At 45.5% G+C, this 10,744-nt stretch overlaps 1 protein-coding gene across 1 annotated transcript in view; it reads right to left on the bottom strand.

Moving 5' to 3' along the window:
• Positions 1–10,744, bottom strand: part of LOC118085582 (uncharacterized) — a 193,969-nt gene that overhangs the window by 174,113 nt on the left and 9,112 nt on the right. The window lies entirely within an intron of this gene.

Raw genomic sequence — 10,744 nt, 5'->3', positions numbered from 1 at the left:
GGGAGGGGCTTTGGCTCTGGAGGACCTGACCCCCCTTGCTTCCTGTCCTCTCTAGGAAGGCAGCTCGCTTCCCTTTAACCCTTGCGATGCCCAGCTTGTCCCCTCCACGTTTTTCTCTCTGGCTGGCGCGCATTGCACACTTCCAGAGATGCTTTTTGGTGTAAACCTCCTGCTTTCCTTTCCTTTCCTTTCTAGAGTTTCCCCACAGACTAACATTGGGCCGAGACCAGATCCATTGTATCCTTGCTCCGGCTGAAACTTCGCTCTCCTCCTTTGTCTGCTGGCGCTCCGCAGGGGGTCCCTGCAAACTGAGCTCCATTCCTCGCCCTTGCGAGGCTCGCCTTGGCCCGTGAATATCGCTCCCTCAACACCGGCGCTGGGGGGCGCTGTTTTGCAATCGCTGATTGGCCAACTGTCCAATGCCGATGATCCCTATTGGCTTCCCATTGAGGAATGGAGGTCCCTCGCGGGTTCTGGCTCTATATCAGGGCGCTAGCTAGGACTTCATCTCATAAGCAACCGCAGAAAGTGGGGGAGGCGGGTCGATATCAAAATTGGGCGTATCAATTTTATTGCTTAAAAAGGTGTTTCGATTATGTAAAATCTGAAATGGCCACTGGTCCCATCACCTCCTGGCAAATAGAAGGGGAAGAAATGGAGGCAGTGAGAGATTTTACTTTCTTGGGCTCCTTGATCACTGCAGATGGTGACAGCAGTCACGAAATTAAAAGACGCCTGCTTCTTGGGAGAAAAGCAATGACAAACCTAGACAGCATCTTAAAAAGCAGAGACATCACCTTGCCGACAAAGGTCCGTATAGTTAAAGCTATGGTTTTCCCAGTAGTGATGTATGGAAGTGAGAGCTGGACCATAAAGAAGGCTGATCGCCGAAGAATTGATGCTTTTGAATTATGGTGCTGGAGGAGACTCTTGAGAGTCCCATGGACTCCAAGAAGATCAAACCTTTCCATCCTGAAGGAAATCAGCCCTGAGTGCTACCTGGAAGGACAGATCGTGAAGCTGAGGCTCCAATACTTTGGCCACCTCATGAGAAGAGAAGAATCCTTGGAAAAGACCCTGATGTTGGGAAAGATGGAGGGCACAAGGAGAAGGGGATGACAGAGGACGAGATGGTTGGACAGTGTTCTCGAAGCTACGAACATGAGTTTGACCAAACTGCGGGAGGCAGTGCAAGACAGGAGTGCCTGGCGTGCTCTGGTCCATGGGGTCATGAAGAGTCGGACATGACTAAACTACTAAACAACAACAAAAATCGGAAAATGGATTTTTATTTTTATTTTTTAAAAAAACCATTCAAATAGAGTATCCTGGAGACACGCAAGATGAGTCCACGGTCACCAGCTGGCCTTGATTGTCACCAGGCGGTTGGCGCTGAACTGTGGTTATGTCCCATGGAGCTACCACAGTGCCAACTGTGACATGGATCACTCCCTGGTGGAAAGCAAGATCCACCTCCAACCAAAGAAGGCCCATAGGACAAAGCATAGAGTTCAGCCTGGAATCAACGCTTCCAGAACAGCCGTACCTGAACATTGTGGAGCGGACAGGTATTTTAATTTTACTTAAGTATCCCATTCCAACTTCACCACTTTTTTTTGTTTTGTTTTTTGCTGAATCTGTGGGACGATCAATTGAAAGGTTTCAGCTCTCGTGATCTCTTTAAAAAAAAGTATTTTCTTTTCAGTTCTTACAAATATCATTTACATTCAAATATAATCCATTTTATACATATACTAGCTGGCCCTGCCACGCGTTTCTGTGGGCTATTTGTGTGATTTCCCCTACCCTCTGCCGATCCATGACGTATCCCTGTGATTCCTCACTCCTCCCCTCACCCCCCCCGGCTTATCCCTGTGATTCTCCCCTCATCCCTGTGAATCCCCCAACTCTGTCCTGATCCATGACCTATTATGCCCCCTCTTTCCCCCACCCCGGCTTATCCCTGTGATTTCCCCCTCTCCTCCCCCTAACCCCCCCACTTACCCCTGTGATTTCCCTCCTCTCCTCCGTCCAACCCCCCCCCCCCGTTATCCCTGTGACCCATTCATTTTGCACACAATCATTCCCCCAATGCGCGTGTTCTGTAAAATTTTGCCCTGTCCCAACCCTGACTCCCCTACCCACGTGTGTTATGTGAAATAACATTTATTCTACCCAAAGGCATGGCCCTGTAAAAGGCCCATATTCAGTTGATTCTATGCTGCGGCCTATTCGGGGGCAGTGGAAATGCTGGGCCGTTCTCTTGCCTCGATAATGGACTGGATGAGAGCCAACAAACCGAAGCTCAATCCAGATATGATGGAGGCACTGTTAGTGGGTGGTTTCCTAGACCAGGTGCGTGGGAGATCTCCTGCTTTTGATGGGGTTACACTTCCCCTTAAGGAACAGGTTCGTAGCTTAGGGGTGCTCCTGGATCCTTGCTATTGCTCGAGGCTCAGGTGGTCACAGGGGGTTGCCATGCCTTCCATCAGGTTTCACCGGTGGCCCAGCTGTACCTAGTTGAGTCAGGGATAGCCTTACTCCTGTCATCTGTGCTCTGGTAACCTGTAGGTTAAATAAGCAGGGAGACATTTAAATAAGTCTCCCTGCTTATTTAACTTATATGCAGAATTCATCATGCGAAAGGCTGGACTAGATGAATCCCAAACTGGAATTAAGATTGCCGGAAGAAATATCAACAACCTCAGATATGCAGATGACACAACCTTGATGGCAGAAAGTGAGGAGGAATTAAAGAACCTTTTAATGAGGGTGAAAGAGGAGAGCGCAAAATATGGTCTGAAGCTCAACATCAAAAAAACCAAGATCATGGCCACGGGTCCCACCACCTCCTGGCAAATAGAAGGGGAAGAAATGGAGGCAGTGAGAGATTTTACTTTCTTGGGCTCCTTGATCACTGGAGATGGTGACAGCAGTCACGAAATTAAAAGACGCCTGCTTCTTGGGAGAAAAGCAATGACAAATCTAGACAGCATCTTAAAAAGCAGAGACATCACCTTGCCGACAAAGGTCCGTATAGTTAAAGCTATGGTTTTCCCAGTAGTGATGTATGGAAGTGAGAGCTGGACCATAAAGAAGGCTGATCGCCGAAGAATTCACCGGAGAAAGACGTTTTGAGCATATTACACCAATCCTGGTCCGACTGCACTGGCTACCAATTAGTTTCCGGGCCCAATTCAAAGTGTTGGTTTTGACCTATAAAGCCCTAAACAGCTCAGGACCGCAATAGCTCAAGCACTGCCTCTTTCCATATGAACCTACCTGAACTCTAAGATCATCTTCTGAGGCCCATCTTCGTATGCCACCTCCTTGAGGGCCCTCTCTGCAGTGGCTCTCTGTCTATGGCATGGTCCCGGGAGGTTTGCCTGGAGCCTTCATTCTACTGTCAGGCGGCTGTCAGTGACTCCTGGCTGGTTTGCCCAGGAACGAACAAAGACAAAGGAATGTTTCTTATCATCCTCTTTTTATTCAGTTTTTACAGAGAGAGGCTATAGAACCCAGCCTTTGGGATAATGGCATTGTCCCGTCTCTCCCACTTTCTCATTCATCACTTCTACAGGTGCTGACAAGTGCCCTCTGTCTTTGAGCTCTTTGCTCTCCCACTTTCAAGGCTCGCCAGGTTCTGGGAGATGGAGGATCTGGAATTGCTTTCTAAATACATTGTGTCAGTCAGTTGTCACAGATACAGACACAGATAGACTGCTGCTGCTGCTTCCTCCTCGTCTCCTATTATTTCCCAACTTTCCCCCTCATTTGCCTCTGAGCTATGACCTCCCTCAAACCGCTGTTGTAAATCTAAACTGTCTTCCTCCTCCTCCTCCCTGAAAGGATCAGGCTGGGGAGGCAGTCTCCACCAATCCTTTTCTGTCCACTCCCTGACATTTAGGCACCAGGAGAAACCGTTCCTCTTGAACTAGACCTTTGTCTGATTGACATCCAATGCCCTTCTAAAATGTGGGGTTTTTTTTGGGGGGTGTTATTGACTTGTTTTTGTTTTTATTATGATTATGTATTTTGTGGTTTTATATTCTGATTTTATTCTGTGAACTGCCCTGAGGTCTGCGGGTATAGCGTGGTACAATATATAAATTTAATAATAATAATAATAATAATAATAATAATAATGCCATTATCAATCCTGTAGATTCAGTCACCTGATTAAAGAAATAGGAGGTGGTGCATAATTTTTTCTACTTTTAAACGGCCCTCAGCTCATTTTAAACGACTCTCAGGTCTTTTGACGAAGGGCAGTGTATAAATTTAATAAATAACAACAACAACAACAACAATAATAATTGATTTTTAGTCCACTGAATTAGCAATTAAGCATTTTTGGAAGGGGAAATGGCATAGAATCATAGAGTTGGAAGAGACCACAAGGGCCATCCAGTCCAACCCCCTGCCAAGCAGGAAACACCATCAAAGCGTTCTTGACATATGCCTGTCAAGCCTCTGCGTAAAGACCTCCAAAGAAGGAGACTCCACCACACTCCTTGGTAGCAAATTCCACTGTCGAACAGCTCTTACTGTCAGGAAGTTCTTCCTAATGTTGAGGTGGAATCTTCTTTCTTGTAGTTTGAATCCATTGCTCTGTGTCCGCTTCTCTGGAGCAGCAGAAAACAACCTTTCTCCCTCCTCTATATGACATCCTTTTATATATTTGAACATGGGTATCATATCACCCCTTAACCTTCTCTTCTCCAGGCTAAACATACCCAGCTCCCTAAGCCGTTCCTCATAAGGCATCGTTTCCAGGCCTTTGACCATTTTGGTTGCCCTCCTCTGGACACGTTCCAGCTTGTCAGTATCCTTCTTGAACTGTGGTGCCCAGAACTGGACACAGTACTCCAGGTGAGGTCTGACCAGAGCAGAATACAGTGGTACTGTTACTTCCCTTGATCTAGATGCTATACTCCTATTGATGCAGCCCAGAATTGCATTGGCTTTTTTAGCTGCTGCATCACACTGCTGACTCATGTCAAGTTTGTGGTCTACCAAACTTGTGGTCTACTTTTGTCTATTTGCATAAAAAGCATGCATTAAAAAGTATTAGTCATTTATGATCAGAATATGGTTTATTTCTTTTGAGCTTTGCTTGGTACCTCATTGGTAGCCAGTACGATTGTTCCAGCAGTGGTAGAACTCAGGACCCGCTGCCTTATGGGACATATTTGGGAGAAGAAAAGGCTGTGTAATTAACCCTACACAAATCCAGACTGGAGTCCCTAAGGCAGTTGGATGGTGCCTTCTTTGCCTCCTTCCAGCAACTCCTGCAGCCTAGCTTGTGTCTAACGTCTTGGTCTGCTTTCTTGTGGACGACTTCAGGGAGGCCGAGAAGAGGGTCTTCTCCTCTGGGCAGCTCAGGAGCTCCAGACCTGGGCCCCACAAAGCTCACATTGGTGCTGCAAAGGCAGCAAACAGCCTCTAAGAATGCTAAAGCTTTTTTATATGGTCTATAAAGGTCAAGTAATAATAGAATCATGGAATTATCTTGTCCAAACTAAAGCATCTATGACAGATGCCCATTCAACCTCTGCTTAAAAACCTCCAGGGAATGAGAGTCCACAATCTCCAGAGGGAGGCTGTTCTACTGTAGGACAATTCTTACTGTCAGAAAGTTTTTTTCTGTATAGTCAGAATCTCCTACCTTGTAAATTGAAGCCATGGGTTCAAGTCCTGTCCTCCAGAACAGGAGAAAACAAGCTTCTTCCCCCTTTCATGTGACAGCCCTTGAGATATTTGAAGACAGCTCTCATATCTCCTCTCAGTCTCCTTTCCCCCCAGGCTAAACATATCCAGCTCCTTCAACTGCTCCTCACAAGGCTTGGACTCCAGACCCTTGATCATCTTGGTTGTCCTCCTCTGCCCACCTTCCAGCTCGTCAACAACCTTCTTAAATCGTGGTGCCCAGAATGGGACACAATATTCCAGCTGTAGACTGACCAAGGCAGAATACAGTGGTACACTTACTTCCCTTAAGAGGGGCACTAGCCTAGCCTAGAATAGAATTAACTTTTTTGCTACTGCATCACACTGTTGACTCAGGTTAAGCCGGTGGTCCACCACAACTCCTAGATCCTCTTCACATGTAATGCTAGCAAGCCAGATATCCCCCATCTTATATTTGTGCACCTGGTTCTTCCTGCCAAGGAGCAAAACCTTAGATATGTCCTTACTGAAAATCATTTTGTTAGCTTGCGCCCAGTTCTCCAATCTGTTAAGGTCATTTTGAATCCCAATTGTGTCTTCTGCAGCATTAGCAACCCCTCCCAGTTTGGTGTCACCTGCAAAATTGATGAGCATCCCTTCAATTCCTTCATCCAAATCATTTATTAAAAAAAATTGAACAACAACACCCAACTTGTCAATTTTTCCTACGATGACAAGGAACCATTAATGAGAACTCTTTGGGTTCTGTCAGTCAACCAGCTACTGATACACCTAATGGCTACCTCGTTCAACCCACATTTCAACATATATATAAAAATTAAAGAAATTGTCCAGTAGCACCATAGAGACCAACTAAGTTTGTTCTTGGTATAAGCACACAAAAACTTATACCAAGAACAAACTTAGTTGGTCTCTAAGGTGCTACTGGACAATTTCTTTAATTTTATATATATATTTTAACTGTGTCAGACCAACACGGCTACCTACCTGAATCTAGAACCACATTTCAACAGTTTCCTTGCGAGAATATCGCGGGGGACTTTGTCAAAAGCCTTACTGAACTCAAGATACACTATGCGCACAGCATTCCCCTGATCCACCAAGCTTGTAACTCCATAAAATAAAATAAAAAGATTTGTCTTGCATGACTTGGTTTTGAGAAACCCATGCTTTTGTCCTGCATGATGTGAACCGCCTTGAAATATTTGGATGAAGGGTGCTACATAAATTAAATTAAAGAAAGAAAGAATAACTAATAAGGATATTGACAAGCTGGAACATGTGCAGAAGAGGGCTACCAAGATAATCAAGGATCTGGAAACCAAGCATTATGTGGAAAAGCTGAGGGAGCTGGGTATGTTTAGCCTGGAGAAGAGGAGACTGAGAGGGGATATGAAGGGGATATGAGAGCCAACTTCAAATAACTTGTGTCATAGAAGATGGAGTAAGCTTGTTTTCTCTGGCTCTATAGGGTAGGACCCAAAAAAAATGTCTTCCAGTTACCACAAAGGAGATTCCAATGAAACATCAGGAAGAACGTTTTAATGGTATGAGCTTTCGTGTGCATGCCCACTTCTTCAGATACACATGCACACGAAAGCTCATACCAGTAACAAACTTAGTTGGTCTCTAAGGTGCTACTGGAAGGATTTTGCTTCGACAATGGCAGACCAAACCGGCTACCTACCTGTATCTAGAACTTGTTAATGGCAAGAGCTGTTAGACAGCGAAGTGGACTCCCTTTAAAGTGGTGAAATCTCATTTATTGGAGGCCAGCAGACGTTAGATGGCTATCCATTATGGAGGATTTCATTGTGATTTCTGCAGTGCAGCGGGTTGCACTAGATCACACTGGGGGTCACCTCCAACTCCACAATTAAAGGATTCTCATATTCTCCCCTATATGAGTTCTTTGATGGGAAGTGAGATTTTGCTTCCAGCTGAAGCTCTTTCCACATTCCACACAATGATATGGTTTCTCCCCTGTATGAATTCTTTGATGGGAAGCGAGATTGCCCTTTTGACTGAAGGTCTTTCCACAATCCAAGCACTGATATGGCTTCTCCTCTGTATGAATTAAGTGATGGGAAGTGAGAGAGGAGCTCGTACTGAAGCTCTTTCCACACTCCGCACACTGATATGGTTTCACCCCTGTATGAACTCTTTGATGGGAAGTGAGAGAGCTCCTGTGACCAAAGCTCTTTCCACATGCCAAACACTGATGGGGTTTTTCCCCTGTATGGATTTTCTGATGGGAAGTGAGAGAGGAGCTTGTATTGAAGCTTTTTCCACATTCCACACACTGATAGGGTTTCTCTCCTGTATGGATTCTTTGATGGGAAGTGAGACTGTCCTTCTTACTGAAGCTCTTTCCACATTCCACACACTGATAAGGTTTCTCTCCTGTATGGATTCTTTGATGTGAAGTGAAAGAGGAGCTCTTACTGAAGCTCTTCCCACATTCCAAGCAGTGATATGGTTCCTCCCCTGTATGAATTATTTGATGGATAGTGAGTGTGTTCTTCCAGGTGAAGCTCTTCCCACATTCCTCGCATTGATATGGTTTCTCCCCGCTGTGAATTCTCTGATGGGAAGTGAGATAGGAGCTGGTACTGAAGCTCTTCCCACATTCCACACACTGATATGGTTTCTCCCCACTGTGAATTCTCTGATGCAAACGTAAATCTGTGCTTCTAGCAAAGCCCTTCCGGCATTCTCCACACTCGTAAGGTTTCTCCCCTGTATGAGTTCTTTGATGGGAAGTGAGAGAGGATCTGCGAATGAAGCTCTTTCCACACTCTTCACATTTAAATCGTTTCTCCCCACTGTGAATTATCTGGTGTGAATGTAGATCTGTGCTTCTACTAAAGCCCTGGCTGCATTTTCCACACTGATAAGGTTTCTCCCCTGTATGAATTCTTCGATGGGAAGTGAGAGAGGAGCTCTGACTGAAGCTCTTTCCACATTCCATGCACTGATAGGGTTTCTTTCCAATGATAATTCTTTGTTGGGAAGTGGAATGGGAGCTCCGACTGCAGTTCTCTCCACACTCCAAATTTTTACGTGGCTTCTCCTCTCTAGGGATTTTGACATGGTCACCCTTGTTCTCGATTTCCAATTCATCACAATCTGCAATTGAAACAAAAAGGGATTAGAGCCGCAGGAACAAATGGAGCCCCCAATTATGGAATGATGCTAATTAAAGCTTGCGGTGGAAGAAGAACTGAAGGGGGTTGGATGTGAGGTCAACCTTTGTTGTTTGCCATTATCTAACATACTTCTGGGAATGTGAAATTTGATAAGCCTGGCTCTTCTCTGGGATGGATTTTGTTTGGCCCAGTCATGGCATCCCCTCCATCTCCAAAGCCAGCCGTCTCTTTGGTCAACCAAAAACTTACATGAGCAAAAACAGAAAACCTGACAGAAGCTACTTATCTTTCCTAACAACTCTGAAGCTGACATTTTACATGGCAATTTTACCTGGTAATTGTTTAAGAAGCAGCAACTGGAGGGAAAAGAGTAATTTACTCTTCGGTGTTTTTTGGGGGGGTGTTGTAATCTCATGTGCTGTAGGGGGGGATAATGAGCTTTGTGAAAATATATTAGGTTCATCACAGAGAGATAAGTTTTGAATTTCAATACAGATATTACAATCCCACAAGGAGCCTTACTAAGAGAGGCCACGATCCCACGATTCTCCTCCATGATATCCTTATGCAGAGCTCTCTGGTCAGGATCCAGCAACACCCACTCCTCATCTGTGAAATGAACAGCAACATCTTCAAAGCACACTGGACCCTAAAAGAAAAAGGGAAATGCCCTCCTCTGAGACAGCAAAAAATTATCTGCTACACAATGCTCTGTTGCTTCCTTCCTGTTAATGGCTGTGTTGTTTTAATGTGATTCTTTTGCTTCCAACTTTAATTATGGAAGCTTATTTGAACGCTTTAATGGAATTCTTTTATTCTGCCTTTGAATTATGAGTATTCATCTTTGTGCAAATAGGTGGTACTCCCCCTTGTGTTTTTCAAGTCATTCTGCCTACGGAAGCATTCCAGTTTGCCTGATGGAAGGATCCCCTTTCTCCTCATGTCCTGTTCTGGGGAGGTTCCCTTTCAATGCCCTAGAGCAGGGGTCAGCAACCTTTTTCAGCCACTGTCCCTCAGACCTTGTGGTGGGCCGGATTATTATTATTTTGGGGGGGGGGGAAATGAACGAATTCCTATGCCCCCCAAATAACAAATAACCCAGAGATGCATTTTAAATAAAAGGACACATTCTGCTCATGTAAAAACACGCTGATTCCCAGACCACCTGTGGGCTGGATTGAGAAGGCAATTGGGCCGCATCCGGCCCACGGGCCTTAGGTTGCCTATCCCTGCCCTAGAGCTAAATTCAAGGGCTTCATGGGGGCATGGAGAAGGTGAGGAATGGGGGGCAGGCCCCATTTTGCAGTGGACAGGGCTGGTTAGGTGAATCCTGGCCACTATTTTTAATCCTCTGTCCACTGCTTAGAGGTCTATTTTAGCATTCAATGATCAATATAGAAATAAAAGAAGCCTAGTCTTGGATGATCTGGCTGAGATTCCTGCAATGCAGGGGGTTGGACTTGATTACCCTTGGCGTCCCTTTCAATTCTAGGACTCCATGAAAACTGCAACTACAGAGGAATCCTACTGGCGATATTCAGAAGGCTGGTGTCAGAGTTATCTGGGCAGGAAACCCCACAGTTCACAGCTAGAGTTTACTCTTTATTAGCAAGAACACGATATTCACAGGCTTGGCTGAGTTTCAGGCCTCATGAGAACAGCCGCTCATTCCCTGAGCATCTTCCGCTACGAAATCAGTTGCCAAGAGTGAAGGCCCCCAGCTCCCCACAGCTTTCCAAGTCCCCTCCTCTCTGGGGTTTATTGAAAGTGATCCAACAGTGCGCCAGGGTGCAGCCTGCCTTTGCTCCTCCATTGTCAGACATCTCCCGGCTCTGAGAGACAAGCAGGGAGGGTGGCTTCTGGCAGAAGAAGAGGGAGCCACCGGTGGCTCCTCCTTCTCCTGA

The sequence above is a fragment of the Zootoca vivipara genome, chromosome 4, assembly GCF_965207765.1.
Source record: "Zootoca vivipara chromosome 4, rZooViv2.hap1.1, whole genome shotgun sequence".
Taxonomy (NCBI): Eukaryota; Metazoa; Chordata; class Lepidosauria; order Squamata; family Lacertidae; genus Zootoca; species Zootoca vivipara.
This window is presented reverse-complemented; position numbering and strand designations above follow the sequence as displayed.